Source organism: Nicotiana tomentosiformis, chromosome 1 (assembly GCF_000390325.3).
Source record: "Nicotiana tomentosiformis chromosome 1, ASM39032v3, whole genome shotgun sequence".
NCBI lineage: Eukaryota > Viridiplantae > Streptophyta > Magnoliopsida > Solanales > Solanaceae > Nicotiana > Nicotiana tomentosiformis.
This window is the reverse complement of record NC_090812.1, coordinates 124,330,287-124,347,138: the sequence shown is the minus strand read 5'-3', so window position 1 is coordinate 124,347,138 and position 16,852 is coordinate 124,330,287. Positions and strand designations below refer to the sequence as shown.

At 37.4% G+C, this 16,852-nt stretch overlaps 1 pseudogene; it reads right to left on the bottom strand.

Annotated features, from left to right (window-relative positions):
- Nucleotides 1–2,373: 2,373 nt before the first annotated feature.
- Nucleotides 2,374–6,937, bottom strand: LOC138909140 (uncharacterized; annotated as a pseudogene).
- Between the last annotated feature and the right edge of the window lie 9,915 nt (nucleotides 6,938–16,852).

Here is a 16,852-nt window from a genome sequence, read left to right as displayed (position 1 = left end):
ATTGTCAAAAAGAAAACATCACTTAAGAACTATAGATGGAATCCCATTTATTAAAATTAAATTGAAATAAGAATTCTTTATTTAAAATTAAAGTTCAGCCAAGAGGGGGAAGTCCAACCCGTTGATGTGTTTCATATAGTAGGCCTGAGGTCGCTGCGCTAGATGATGTCATGCATGTATGCTTTTGATTTGTTATAGAGGAGTAACATTCGTATTTTTGTTTTGGTTCTGCTCATCGGGGTGAGTTCCCTTATTTGTTGCTCCACCTATGGGTGAGTTCATGATTTAGCATTCTGCTTATGTGTTTACCCATGTTGGGAGATTCTATAAGTGGTAGCCTGTGTCTATCGTTTGTTTTTATTCATTATTGAGAGTTACGAGCCTAGAAGTGAATTCCTATTGTCCATTACGGTAGGTTTTGATGTGATTCCTGAGATGCTCTAACGGGGTGAGAGTTCGAAAAGTGTTATGATTTTATTGGCGGAATTGAGTTAGTGGAAGGTTTCAGTTGGTATGATGTGTATTCTACTTGTGATTCAGAGTTGAGGGTGAGACCCTCGCGATTTCATGTGATTTGATATGTTTGAGCCGGGTTGCGTGCCGCGTGGAAGTTATATCAGGATGAGATCCTTGTGATTTGTTCATATACCTTGATTATTCCTTATAAATTGATTCGTAGGATGGTACTGATAGAGAGTTGTGCTTGTCGGGCTTGTTTGATATTTTTCTTATGTGTTTCTCCTTACGTATTCAGTCATTTTCGTGTTGTGCTTATTTGAGTTTTAGCTTGCGTGGTATGTGCCCGGTGGCGTTAGATGTGACTTGCTGATTCGGTTGAATAGTTATGAGGTCTTTATGTTTCTTGCATCATTGTCAGTGCTGTGGAGGGTTGAAACAGGGGTCTAACAGATATGAGGCTAATGGCCGGTGCTGGTGTTGATTTCGGGAAGCTATTGTGATCAGAGATGTTATTATGGGCATATGCGTGATGTGTTACGACATGTGGTTGTACCTTGTGGGTTTAGGCATAAGTTATTGCAACTGGTTGAGGTCAATACCGGGTGTGAAGGTAGGAATCGGGTCTTTAAGAGACGGACGGATGGTGAAAATTTTAGCTCTAGGGCTTATTGGTATTGGTGGAAGGGATAAATTGCAGTTGAGATGGTATCGTCAGGCTTATGTGGATTGGGGTAACGTAGGGTTACCCGCGGGTGTATGTTTGATGAATACATTCAGTTATTTAATGACTTCGGGACGATTCTTGGCACGTTCAAGGACGAACGTTTGTTTAAGAGGGGGAGGATGTAACGACCCGGCCGGTCATTTTGATAACAATAAAGTCGAAAATCCAAACTAGAGTATGAATTTGAAAAGTAAATGCGGAAGCAATAACAATAAGGAATTGAACAACTAGAACTAAAGGGCAGAAAATAAAGGATATGGAAAAATTCAAGGAAAGAATTCCAAGAATTTTCAAGAACGCAAGTTCTATAGCCTTGACAAGATCAAAGCAACAACGTCTTGATTTATTGAAGAAATCAAATGCCTTTACTTAAAAGCAAATCAAAATAATAGATTCGGATCTTGACAGCTTTACGAGTAACTTGAGACAACAATTAATAACTAGTATTAATCGCCTTCTAAGAATACCACAAAGGAATCAAAGATATCACAATAGAGAAGTAATCTTACATTCCTTGAACTATGAACTAGTAAAGGTTGAAAGATAAATCTCAAAGCACAAGTAACAAAGGTTCAAAAGAACTCTCAAAGTATGATATACTTAATCAATAATGAAGTGTCTCAATGAATGAGAAGAACTCCTTATTTATAGGAGTACTAAGGCACAAAAAGTCCTTAAAATTAGGTAGGGTGGTTGCTAAGACATAAAAAGTCATTACAACTAGGTAGGGTGGTTGCTAAGGAGTAGAAAAAGTCATTACAATTAGGTGGAGAGAGGGGCGGCCAAATCCCTTTGGGACAGATTTGGACCTTAAAACTACTAGTTTGGGCCATTGATTTGGACTCCAATTGGGCTCCTTTTGAAACACCCCCTTTGGACCTCTTTTAAGCTCATTTTGAGCCCCTTTGGTGGACTTCAAGGGCTGATTTGGTGGCCCAATCTTCCTCCTCTTGGACTTCAATTTGGATCACCAAATAATTATAAAACTTGGATAATTCATCTACTTTGGGCTTGAGCTCTTCCTCTATAATTAAAAGCTTCTTTATTTTCCATTGAAGTCCAGCAGCCTTAGAGTGCAACTTTTTAGCTTGAGATCTTGTAAATGGACTTGGAGCTTCCAAAACTCTATCCTTGCCCTTGATGCTATCATTCCCCTCTTCTTGAAAAGAATTCGTCCCGGAATTCGATCCTACATCAAACAAAGACAAGTCAGCAACATTGAATGTAGCACTTACTTGGAACTCACCAGATAGGTCCAGCTTGTAAGCATTGTCTCCAATCCTTTCAAGGACTTGAAATGGGTCATCTCCTCTAGGATGCAACTTTGACTTCCTTTTGGAGGGAAATCTCTCCTTTCTAAAGTGGACCCAAACTAAATCTCCAGGTTTAAATATAACTTGTTTTCTACCCTTATTTTTTCTCAAGGCAGTTTGCTCATTTTTCTTCTCAATTGCAAGCCTTGTTTGTTCATGAATTTTTTTCATCATCTCAGCCTTTGTCCTACCATCAAGATTAACAATATCATTAGTAGGTAATGGTAATAAATCAAGGGGAGTAAAGGGATTAAACCATAAACAACCTCAAAAGGTGACATACCTGTAGAAGAATGGATTGTTCTATTGTAAGCAAATTCAATCATAGGTAAGTGAGCTTCCCAAGAAGTTAATTTACCTTTCAAAACATCCCTCAACATATATTCTAAGGTTCTATTAAATACTTCAGTTTTTCCATCAGTTTGTGGGTGACAAGAAGTAAAAAACAATAATTTAGTGCCTAACTTCCCCCAAAATACATGCCAAAAATGGCTCAAAAACTTAGCATCCCTATCACTAACAATAGTTCTAGGTATACCATGCAATTTGACAACTTCTTTTATAAAAAGATCAGCAACATGTGAAGCATCATTAGTCTTTAAACAAGGAATAAAATGAGCCATTTTGGAGAACCTATCTACCACAACATATATATTATCCTTACCATACCTTGTTCTAGGTAAACCTAACACAAAATCCATAAAGATATCAATCCAAGGTGAAGTAGGAACAGGTAATGGCGTGTAAAGACCATGTGGTAATACTTTAGATTTAGCTTGTTTACATTCCAAACACCGTGCACATATTCTTTCAACATCTTTTCTCATTCCAGGCTAAAAGAAATTTTCAGCAAGTATGTCTAGTGTCTTTGGGACTCCAAAGTGACCCATAAGCCTTCCACAATATGCCTCCCTTACAAATATTTCACGTAAAGAGCAATTAGGGACCTACAACTTATTTTCCTTAAAGAGAAACCCATCTTGGAGGTTAAACCTCTCAAAAGGACCCAACTTACAATCTGCAAAAATCTTGCCAAAATCAACATCATTAGCATAAAGTCCCTTGATTTGATCAAAACCCATCAATTTAGAAGTCAGGGTAGAAACTAAGACATACCTTCTTGAAAGTGCATCCGCAACAACATTCTCTTTCCCTTGTTTATAATAAATTATATAAGGAAAAGTTTCAATGAATTCAACCCACTTAGCATGCCTTCTACTAAGCTTACCTTGACTCTTCAAGTATTTTAAGGATTCATGGTCAGTTTAAATGACAAACTCTCTTGGCCACAAGTAATGTTGCCATGTGGCTAAAGCCCTTACCAAAGCATATAGCTCTTTGTCATAGGTGGAATAGTTCAATGTGGCTCCACTCAACTTCTCACTAAAGTAGGCAATAGGTTTAGAATCTTGCATCAAAACAACACCTATTCCTTTGCCAGAAGCATCACATTCAATTTCAAAAGATTTAGAAAAATCAGGCAATTGTAACAATAGAGCAAAACATAACTTTTCTTTCAACAAGTTAAAAGCAGCATCTTGTTCTTTTCCCCATGTAAAAATCTTATCCTTGTTAATAACTTCAGTTAAAAGAGAAGCAATGGTATTAAAGTCTCTCACAAACCTCCTATAAAAACTAGCAAGTCCATGAAAACTCCTAACTTCAGTTACACTCTTAGGCTTTGGCCATTCTTTTATTGCTTTAATAATCTCTTCATCAACCTCAACACCTTTAGAACTAACCACAAAACCTAAAAAAATCACACGATCCACACAAAAAGTACACTTTTTAAGATTAGCAAATAAAAGTTACTTTCTAAGAACTTCAAAAACTTATTTTAGGTGTTCTACATGCTCTTCTAAAGTGTTAGAAAAGATCAAGATATCATCAAAGTACACCACAACAAATTTTCCATGAAAATCCTTAAAGATATGATTCATTAATCTCATGAAAGTGCTAGGTGCATTAGTCAAGCCAAAAGGCATAACTAACCACTCATAAAGCCCATATTTGGTCTTAAAAGCAGTTTTCCATTCATCTCCAGGATTCATTCAAATCTGATGGTAACCACTTTTTAGATCAATTTTAGAAAAGATTTTGGATCCATGTAATTGATCCAACATGTCATCAATACGAGGAATAGGATGGCGATACTTTACCGTTATCTTGTTGATTGCTCTACAATCCACACACATCCTTCAAGTTTCATCCTTTTTGGGTACCAATAGGACGGGAACAGAGCAAGGGCTCATGCTCTCTCTCACAAAGCCTTTCTCAAGCAGCTCCTCAACTTGCCTTTGAAGCTCTTGTCTCTTCTGGATTACTCCTATAAGCAGGCCTATTTGGGATTTGTGATCCAGGCACAAAATCAATTTGAGGCTCAATACCACGTAAAGGTGGCAATCCATTAGGATTATCTTCAGGAAAGACATCTTCAAAATCCTGCAAAAGAGAAGAAATACTACTTGGCAAAGAAGAAGCTAGTAACTCAGAATTAATCAAAACTTCTTTGTAAGTAAGTAGTATTATGGGCAACCCCTCTTTTCTTCCATTTAAACACTCTTTGGCTTTTATATAAAAACTCTCTTTTTTTTATTTTCTTAGCCTCTTTACTCTCACCAAGACTTTCTATTTTTTCATTCAAGCCCCTTTTTATCTCTTCTCTCAAATTGTTGCCCTCTCTCTCTTTCTCTCGGCCATCTCTCTTCTTTTCTAACTCTTGGCCTCCTTTCTTTTCTTTTTTCTCAAGCTCACTTTTTATCCCTCCCCTTGGTTTTCCCATTGTTTCCCTTAATCTCTTTTGATCTTCAAATACTTGAGAAGGAGATAAAGGTGCAAGAGTAAATTTCCTGCCATTTAGCTCAAGAGAATATCTATTCTTCCTTTCATCATGAAAAACATTCCTATCATACTGCCAAGGATGACCCAGTAAGATATGACAAGCTTGCATAGGGACTATGTCACAAAGAATATCATCCTCATATCTACCAATATTGAATGAAATCATGTATTGTTTGTTTACCTTTAGTTCACCACTATCATTTAACCGTTGGAGTCTATAGGGAGTAGGGTGTTTCATGCATGCAAGTCCCAATTTTTTCACAAAGTATGAACTCACCACATTAGCACAACTACCACTATCAATGATCATAGAACAAGTTTTCCCCTTTATCCTACACCTAGTATGGAATATATTCTCCCTTTGTTCTTCACTATTGCTTCCCAAATTGATAGTCATAATTCTCCTAACTACCCCAATCATGCCATCATTAGGTAGTTCTATATCATCATCATTACTCACATCTCCCTCTTCTTCTCCCTCACGTTTTTCACTCTCATATCCTCCATCTTCTCTAAGAATGATGTTTCTTCTACTTGGACATTCATGCATCATATGTCCCCTTCCTTTACATTTATGACACTGAATAGAACTAGAAGGTGTAAAAGGTTTAGGGTTAAAGGTTTTACCTCCCTCTTTGTTCTCAAATTTACCTTTATCCTTGTCTTCTTGAGGTCTAGAAGAACTCTTCATCTCTTGATTCGACCATGGCTTCTTGCAGATGGTGTTTGACCGACCTTTCCATGAGCTAGTTTGCTTTCTTTTATTTTAATTTTCTACCTTTACAGACAAATCAACTAACTCATCTATTGTTACATATTGTTGTAATTCTACTACATCGGCTATTTCCTTATTTAAACCATTTAAAAACCTAGCCATTGTAGCCTCTTCTTCCTCCATACAATTAGCTTGGATCATAGTCATATCTATAGCCTTAAAGTACTCATCCACAGGCATGGACCCTTGCTTCAATGTTTGAAGGCGTTGTTGTAGATCTCTTTGAAAGTATGATGGTATGAATCTCTTTCTCATCACCCTTTTCATCCCAGCCCAAGTAGCAATTGGTGCTTGTCCTTCTTGCAATCTGTCCCTAGTAAGCTTTTTCCACCAAATAGCAGCATAGTCAGAAAACTCTACAATAGCAAGTTTAACCTTCTTACCCTCAGAGTAGTTGTGACAGTCAAAGATGACTTCAACCTTTCTCTCCCAATCAAGGTACAAGTCTGGATCCCTTGTTCCCTTGAAAGATGGCATCTTCATCTTTATACTGCTTATATTATCATCTTCTACTCTACCTCTTTGTCCCCTCCTATCTCTTCCTACCCTATCAAAATCAATATCATTAAAATCATCTATAGGGTTTTCTTGATTTACAATGAGAGGAAGGGGTACATTTCTCCTAGTTTGGGGCCTAACATTATTTTCTCTTCTAAGTTCAGCTATTGTGTCATTTTGCTCAGCAATGATGTCCCTTATCTCTTGGAGTTGCAAATTCCACCTTTCGAATTGTTGATGCATAACTTGCAAGGTAAAATCATTTCTTGCTTTGATTTCGTCTTCTTGAAGAACCCTTCGTTCATCATCACTACCTGTGTGTGACATCTTAAATAATTAAACTGTATCAGACAAATTGAATTTTTCCTCAATTGTTCTCACACACACTTTGCCTTTTTTTCTCTCTCGAAATAACCTTTGAACAAAATACTTTGTAGATTTATAGTTAAACCCAACTCGTATAAAGCTCTTAGTAGTAAAATATAGATTTTTGGGGAACAAATAAAAGAAGAACCAAATCCTAGAACTATTAGGCTCGGTTGAAATAAGACACGAACAAAAAGGAAATGATTATATATTTAGATTAAAAAGAGTAAGAAAAATTAAATTTTTGTCTTATCTTTAAAATCTGGGATCCCCTCTTCTTGTTTCCTTTGATAGTTTTTGAAAACAAATTAGATACAAAAGAAAGTTCCTGGAGAGCAAGCAATTTTTTAAAAAAAATTGATTTTCATTTTTTTTTGTTTTTTTTCGCTCTTAGTATTCACGAAATCCCCAGAATTATCAAGAACGAAACCTTGATAGAACCGCTCTGATACCACTTGATAACGATAAGGTCAGGAATCCAAACTAGAGTAAGAATTTGAAAAGTAAATGCGGAAGCAATAACAATAAGGAATTGAACAATTAGAACTAAAGGGCAGAAAATAAAGGATATGGAAAAATTCAAGGAAAGAATTCCAAGAACTTCCAAGAACACAAGTTCTATAGCCTTGACAAGATCAAAGCAACAACGTCTTGATTTATTGAAGAAATCAAACGCCTTTACTTAAAAGCAAATCAAAACAATAGATTCGGATCTTGACAGCTTTACGAGTAACTTGAGACAACAATTAATAACTAGAATTAATCGCCTTCTAAGAATACCACAAAGGAATCAAAGATATCATAATAGAGAAGTAATCTTACTGCCTTGAACTATGAACTAGTAAAAGTTGAAAGATAAATCTCAAAGCACAAGTAACAATGGTTCAAAAGAACTATCAAAGTATGATATACTTAATCAATAATGAAGTATCTCAATGAATGAGAAGAGCTCCTTATTTATAGGAGTACTAAGGCACAAAAAGTCCTTAAAATTAGGTAGGGTGGTTACTAAAGTCATTACAATTAGGTAGGGTGGTTGCTAAGGAGTAAGAAAAGTCATTACAATTAGGTGAGGGGAGGCAATTAGGTGGGGGAGCGGCCAAATCCCTTTGGGGCAGATTTGGACCTTAAAACTACTAGTTTGGACCATTGATTTGGACTCCAATTGGGCTCCTTTTGAAACACCCCCTTTTGGACCTCTTTTAAGCTCATTTTGAGCCCCTTTGGTGGACTTCAAGGGCTGATTTGGTGGCCTAATATTCCTCCTCTTGGACTTCAATTTGGATCATCAAATAATTGTAAAACTTGAATAATTTATCTACTTTGGGCTTAAGTTATTCCTCTACAATTAAAAGCTTCTTTATTTGCCATTGAAGTCCAGCAACCTTAGAGTGCAACTCTTTAGCTTGAGATCTTGTAAATGGCCTTGGAGCTTCCAAAACTCTATCCTTGTCCTTGATGCTATCATGTTTTGTGAATTAGAGTCCCGTTCGGCGGCATAAGGTTTTGAACAGCTTCGTATTATATGATATAACTTGCATGCATGGCCGAGTTCAGTTACCGGATGACTCAGAGTCAATTTGGAAGAAGAATTTCTGTTTTAGAAGCTTAAGCGGTAAGAGTTGACCGAAATTTAACTTTTGTGTAAACGACTCCAGAATGGGGTCTTGATGATTTCAACAGCTTCGTATGGTGATGTTGGACTTAGGCGTGCGTCCGTATTTGGATTTGGAGGTCTGTAGGTTAATTTGAAGCATTTCGGTGAAAGTTGGAAAAGTTGAAGTTTTGGAAGGTTGGGAGGTTTGACCAAGAGTTGACTTTGGTGATATCACAGTCGAAATGCGATTCTGAGAGTTGGAATAACTCCGTTATGTCATTTGGGACTTGCCTGCAAAATTTGACGTCATTCCGGATTGATTCGATAGGTTTCGACGCAAGTTTTAGAAGTTGGAAGATTTGAAAGTTTATTAGTTCGATTCTTGGTGCAATTCGTAGTTCCGACGTTGTTTGATGTGATTTGAGACCTCAAGCGCAGGTGCGCATGTATGTCCGCAAATGCGGAAGTTTTGGGCAGAACACTTATAAGTCGAAGGTTTGGCCATTTTAAACATTTTTGGAGTTCTAGAGCTCGATTTTGAGCGACTCTTTGTGAGTTGTTCAAGCAAATCAATTGGGTAAATATTCTTCACCTAGACTTTATTATATTTCATGATTCTATCTTTATTTTTATCATTAAATTATTGTTTTGAGTTGAAGAAAAATGGGGATTTTGAAGAAACTTTACAAAATGTAAAATGATGATTTGAGGGACGAATTGGTATCGAAATTTGATAATTTTGGTATGGTTGAACTCGTATCGGAATGGGTATTCGAAGTTTTTGTGAAATTTGTTGGGTTTCGAGGTGCGGGCTCAAGGGTCGACTTTTCTGTTAATTTTTAGTTTTTGATAAAGATTCAAGCTTTATTATCCGGAATAGTGTCTTATGAGTTTTATTTATTCTTTGAAGTTATTTTGGTTAGATTTGACCCGTCCGTAGGTTATTTCACTCGAGAATTTCATTTTAGAGTATCGGTCTATATTCTTTGAGGTAATTATCTTGCCTAACTTCGTGTGGGGGAACTACCCCTTAGGATTTGAGTCTTCTATGCTAATTGTATCATGTAAAGTCCGTGTACGTGAGGTGATGAGTACGTGCCCGGGCTTATTTGTGGAAAGTTGACCTTTTAAGGCTCTTAGGTCCTTATGTTCACTATATATGAAGTTGTTTTGCTATGATTGAGTTCCCTATTTACTATTTTCACCTCTACATATTTTAATTGGAATTACTTGCTTCATGATCCATCCATATTGCCAATTTGACTCTTATATGCCTTAACCGAAGTTGTTACCTCTTCTATTGCCATGCTATCCCTCCCTAATCATTTTTTCTTAATTGAAATTATAATTATCTCTTCTGTAATTGTTCATCCTTAATTGAGGTTATGATTAGCTTTTCGTTGCATACCCTTAATTGAATTTGTCGTATCTCTTTCGTAATTGCTCAACCCTAAAAGAAGTTTAGCTATCCTATATCTTAGTTGACTTATCCTTATTTAGAATTATTGACCCGTGATATCTCCCTTGTTGTTGAATTATACTTTGTGGGATCGTTGTTGCATATCATTTCTCCCTTGTTGAGCTATTCTTATTGTGACTAGTATTCTCTATTGTGTTTATTCTTTGTGAACTCGTCCTACCGTCTTTTTGTGATTGATAGCTCTTGAGTTGGGTTACTTGCCATACTTTTGTGTTATTGTCATTGTTGTTGTTGTACTCAGTATTGTGTAGCACGAAATTTCTGCCGTGCGGTTGTTGTTGTGATGCACGAGGTCTCTGCCGTGCGGGTGTTATTGTGTTGTATGAGGTTTCTTTCGTGCTATTGTTACTATTGATATGTGCACATACGGCGTGATAAGGCAGGCTATATATGTGGGTTGTGCATGTGGCGAGACAAGGTGGAATATTATTATGCACGTGTGGCAAGACAAGGCGATCATTTACTTATTTATTGCGCACGCGGCGAGACAAGGTGGGATATATCAGGGATTGATCTGTGATGACTTGTGATGGCGTGGGGGCATTCTTGTGGTTGATATTTGTGTAGCGGAGTACCTACCTATATGAGTTTTTATCTTGTGAAAAATTGTGGGGAACATTCTTACGTGATGTTCATTTCTCTATACTTACTAGTTGGCCGGAACTGTATTAGAATACTTGCACAAGCATACACATAGTTAATCACTCCTATCGGTGTAAGAAGATGGTTCCTGAGATTATTGAGTATTTATACACACCCTCGTCTATTTGCCTTTTATGTGAGAATGATTCTATTGGCATGTGAGTCGTCTGTGCAGTTACCAGTTGAAATGAGGGCACAAGATGCCAAGTGTTTAGGGTTCACAAAGTGGGACCCGTGATTTGTGAATATTTTGAGGTATGATACCTCGTGGAGATTATTGGATAAAATCTGATGTGAAAGTGGTTATTCTCATCTAGTTGCTACCTGCCCTTCTTTAAATTGTGTTCACCGGATTTAGACTGTGTTCAGCTTACTCTACTGTGTTATTACTTGTTGTGTTCCGCTGCTAATTGTTATTTCTATTTCTTGTTGCAAGTACCATATTATCATTGTCATTATGCGTAGCTTTATAGATATATCGTATTCTGTTAGTTCTACACTTATACTCGCTCAGGTTATTTAGTTCAGTAGGTGTCTTGACTGTTTCTCGTCACTACTCCACTAAGGTTAGTCTTGATACTTACTGGGTACCGCTGTGGTGTACTCATACTATGCTACTGCATAATTTTTTGTGCAGATCCAGGTATTTCGAAGTCACTCGATCGTTAGCTAGCTATGCGAATTCTTGTTGTGGAGACTCAAGGTAAACATGTTGCTGTGTTCTCATGCTTCGAAGTCACCTTATGATGTTGTTTTTACACTATTTAACCTTATTTCGAAACAGTTGTATTTAGAGGTTTCTAGCAAACTCTGTAGAGCTTATGACTCGTACTACCGGTTTTGGGATTGTAAGTCTTGTATGGAGATTTCTAATTTGCATTTGTCAATCGTTATTTATTATTGTTATTAAATGTTAGGCTTACCTAGTCCCTAAGACTAGGTGCTATCACGACCTCCTACGGAGGGAGATTTGTGTCGTGACAGTCACATGGCAATATAGCAATACTAAATAATGAATAATAATACTTAAAATTGGAGCTATGGAACAAAATGCCAAAGTTAAATTAAAATTTCAGGAATATTACAAAAATATATTCATCGTATTATACTAAAAGGGGAGCAATAGGTAAGAACACTAAGAAAGTGGTAAGCTAATAAAAAGTCATATGGCAACATAACAATACTAAGTAATGAATAATACAATAACAATAAGCAAGGAAACAAAAAAAAAAAAAGAACAAAACTTTTAGAATTTTTTTATATATGTAAGTATTATAATTTGAATCAAGACAAGAAAATTGGTATAATATATCACATAACTGAAATCTTAGCAAAATAAAAGTCAAGAAACATATTTATTAAAAAAAAAAAATCCATGCAACAGAGATTAAAATGAAATAATTTATCATATATAAAATTTAATTATTAAATAGAAGTCATAATTTTATATAGAAAATAAAATAAAGGAATTTATTGAAGATAATCCAAAAATAGATACATTATTAAAACTATCGGTAAATGTTTCAACATGGTAATAGAAATCTTCTGACACGATTTAATTATAAATAAAATAATAAATTTTGAAGAAACAAAATCACCGTAAAAAATGTACGAAAAGAGAGGGGACAAAGATAATGCTAGGGTATTTATAAGTTATATAACACCCAAAAATATAATGTTGAATTTACAAAATAAAGGAATTTTATTGCTTTTATAATACAAAATATATACATTACTAAAAATATCAGTAGATCTTTTAACACGGTAATAAAAAGTTTTTAACTTTAAGATTATTACATTATTTTAATTATAAATAAATAATAAATGTGAAAACTAATAAAACGTCACAGTAAAAGTATTTCACTTGATAATTTAATAAAGAAAATAAGGAACAAATAAGTTATTCGATGACTACGACTCATATCCTTTATTTCATAGATATTATTTTGCACAGTGCATTAAAACTTAACATAGCAATTAAAATTTGGTTAAACAATACGATCTAATGCAGTGTCGGATGTAGCGTAGTATCAATGGGTTCAACTGAACCCATAACTTTTGATGCGGAGTGAATTTTTATATGTAAAAATTCACTAAAATTACAAAAATAGTAGATATGAACCCATAACTTTAAAAATATAATGGGTTCAATGCTAAAAACTTTAAAAGTTGAACTCGTAGAATTTAAATCCTGGATCCGCCTCTGATCTAATGTGCTCTAAGATCATAATATATTCTTTAATATTATCCGCGCATCGCATGGATTCTAATACTAGTTCAGAGAATAAGTCTTCTTTTATGAAAAACAACAATGAGTTTATGTAAAAGCTAAAAATAATCTTAGTATTCAGCACACTTTTGTGACTGGATCTACTCAACTTTTTCACTTAGTCCAAACCTTTTCTTCACATGAAAAATTACTTAGGATAGGGAAGTGCATTACCTAAAGCGAGCAACAGGAAGGGGAAAAAATGGTAATTGAAAATTTTGATCAATTCTTCTGGTGTAATTTTCCTGAAAAGCAGAAAAGTATTTCTTTTCCATTTTTAGCTTTAAAATTCTGCATAAAATCTTCTTAACTAAAACTTTTGTTGTAACGACCCGGTCGGTCGTTCCGAGAGTTGTAACCCTATTTTTTCTCATTTCTGCTTATTTATGTGTTGTTCAGCTGTGTTGAGTTGTATCGAGTTGGTAGGTTTGGGTTCGGAGTAGTTTTGGAGTGAATGAAACACTTAGTCTCTTAGTTAGAAAGTTAAGTTAGAAAAGTTAACCGAAAGTTGACTTATGAGTAAACGAATTCGAATGTGGATTTTTATGATTCGGTTACCTTCGTTGAGTGATTTTAGACTTAGGAGTGTGTCCGAAATATAATTTGGAGGTCCGTGGTAGAATTAGGCTTGAATTGGCGAAAGTTAGAAATTTGGCGATTTTGGTCGGCAGTGAAAAATTAGGTATCAGGGTCGGAATGAAATTTCGGAAGTTGAAGTAGGTTCGTAGTGTCATTTGTGACGTGTGTGCAAAATTTGAGGTCATTCGAACGTGGTTTGATAGGTTTCGGCGTCGTTGGCGAATTTTGGAAGTTTAGAAGTTCTTAGGCTTGAATCCGAGGTTAAATTAGTTTTTTGGTGTTGTTTTGGGTGTTCCGAAGGTTCGACTAAGTTCGGGTAGTGATATATGACTTGTGAAAATTATTGGTTGAGATCCCGAGGGGCTCGGGATGAATTCGGATGGCTAACGGGAAGTTTGGAGTTGGAAAATGCAGCTGAAGCTGCAACTACTACTATTTCCGCACCTGCGGAAGGAGCAGTCGCAGGTGCGAGGTCGCTGGTGCGCAAGGGGAGTCCGCAGGAGCGGGCAGTGCTGGGCTATGCAGGATGCGCAAGTGCGAGTTGGAGGTCGCATCTGCGAGCCCGCAGGTGCGAGACCTGGGGCGCAGATGTGGAAAGGAGGGCTCTGGGCAGGCTTCGCAGGTGCGGAAGGAGTGTCGCATCTGCGATCCCGCAGGTGCGAAGGAGATTGCGCAGGCGCGAAGCTTGGCGTTTAAGTGACATCCGCAGGTGCGCAACTGGGACCGCAGGTGCGACCGCGCAGGTGCGAAGAAGAGGGTCGCAGGTGCGGAATCCCTGGGGAAGAACCTATATAAGTTGCACTTCGTGAATGTTTGCCCTTTTCACCATTGTTGAACGGTTTTGAGCTTTGGGGCAGTGTTTTCAAGGGAGAATCACGATACATCAGTGAGGTAAGTCGCTTGGGTTAATTTACACGCGTTTATGATGTTTTTCCACTGATTAGCCATGAAATTAGTAGGGGTTTAGGGTGAAATTGAGGGAGTTAGGGCTTGAGTTTTGGAGAATTTTAAGTGAGGATTTGAGGGACCAAACGGAGTCTAATTTTGATAAATTTTAAATGGTTAGACTCGGGAGAGGACGAGGATTATTATTCTGCCATTTTTGACTAGTTTCGAGATGTGGGCCCGGGGGACGGGTTTTGGCCGATTTCGGATTTTTGGCCTATTTATGTAGTTTTTATTGTATAATTTGATTCTATAGCCTATGTTGATAGTAGTATTCTGATTTTGGTTAGATTTGGAGCTTTTAGAGACCGAGTCCAGAGACGAGGGCATCCCGAATTAGGATTTTACGCTGTTAAGGTAAATAACAGTATTAACTCTGGCTTTGAGGGTATAAACCCGATGATTTGACATCACGTGATTGTTTGGAAGTGATACCCACGCTAGGTGACAGGCGTGTGAGTGTGCACTGTGAGGGATTGAGACTTGGTCCGTCTCGTGTGGCTGTGAGGCCTAATGGCTATTATTTGTGGTTATGTGTTTATTTGTTGTTGAACTTGTTTGCCTTCATGTTAGAGATCATGCTTAGGCTTTATTCATGCTCACATTATTTGTACTCAGTCATAGATATTATTGTACATGTTTACCTCAGTCCCTATTATTTTGTTGATATGCTGTGATACGTGACGTGGGCTGTGTTTCCCTTATTTGTTGATGATGGTGAGGCTAGAGAGGTACGTGACTGAGTGAGGCCGAGGGCCTGTTGTGAGGTATTTGATTGAGGCACGTGAGTTGTCCGTGCAGCACGTGAGTTGTCCGTGTGGATCCAGGTATTGAGACCATAGCGCGTGAGTTATCCGCGTAGCACGTGAGTTGATCGTGCGGATCCAGGGATTGATATTATGGCACGTGAGTTATCCATGCTTAGCGTTTGGGCTTTGGGAGCCCCTCAAGAGTCTGTACACACCCCCAGTGAGTGCAGGTACCTATTGAGTGTTGAGTATTGAGTGCTGAGTGCGAGTGCCGAGAGCCGAGTGCTGAGTGATGGAGTGACATTGCTGTGAGGATTCATTGCTTTTGCTGTTGCTGCATTTTACCCGTTAATTTCTTTGTAGCATTTATTGAGTTGATGGAAATTACCTATTTATTTCTGTTTATTTTAAATTGTGATAAAGAAATAATTGAATTGTTCTACTTAGCTCGTCACTACTACTCAGTTCCTTAGTTATTTCTGTTACTACTGAGTCGGTTTTACTCACACTACACCCTGTACTTTATGTGCAGATCCGGGTGAGTTAGAGCGCGGCAATGGTTGAGTTCAGGCCGGCTATCGGTGGAGACTGTAAGGTAGCTGCTAGCATCCACAGGACCTTGTTACTCCTTTTATCATTTCTTCTTTTGGACTGTATTGACAGTTAGACAGTTTTATTTCTTAGTTCATAGATTTAGACGCTCATGACTTAGTGACACCCCGATGTTTGGGGCTCGTTTCCATATTTTCTATAATTATATTTAGAGTTGATTTAGTTTATGAAAAATTCAAATGTTGGGAATGTTTTATTAAATTATTATAATCGATTTAGTAGTAATATTTTGGGAAATAGGCTTGCCTTGTAACACAATAGGCGCCATCACGACCATGGTTAGATTTTGGGTCGTGACAAGTTGGTATCAAAGCCTAGGTTATATAGGTCTCACGAGTCATGAGCGGGTTTAGTAGAGTCTTGTGGATCGGTGCGGAGACGTCTGTACTTATCTTCGAGAGGCTGCAGAACCCTTAGGAAATTTCACATTCTTGGATTCTTATCGTGCAGTATTGATTCAACTTGAAGTGTAACTCTTTGAATTCCTTCCACGTATTCGTATGCACACTTGAGCGCTCAATATCAGTTGTGCCTCGACGTCTTGTAATTCCCTGGATGAGGTGCGAGATGTGATTTCTGTGTGGTGATGTTGGGCCAGTCTGGAGGACTTGAGGCCGGGGTTTGACTGTAGCTTGAGCACTGAGGTGTTGATTGTGTGAGCGCGTGCTTGTGGTAATTTTGGGGATATTTAAGAGAGTATTCAGCGGCTTATGAGCCTTAGGGCGGTGTGGTTTTATGCTTGGGTCTCGTGTGGTGAGTCTGGGTTGAGGATTGTGGTGTTATGGTGGGGCGAAGTATCAATTTGAAGGTAATTCAGAAGGGACTCGGATAGATAGGACATCTTGGTAGTAGGTTAGATCGGCTTCGTAATGGGTATGATTAGTTCTTTGGGTGTGTATGAGGTAATGAGTTCTACAGGTGTTTTGTGGCAATGTCCTTGGGTTTTTGGTGGCCTGCGTAGCTTGGTTGAGTTAGAAGGATTCAGTGCTGACGGATTGGTTTT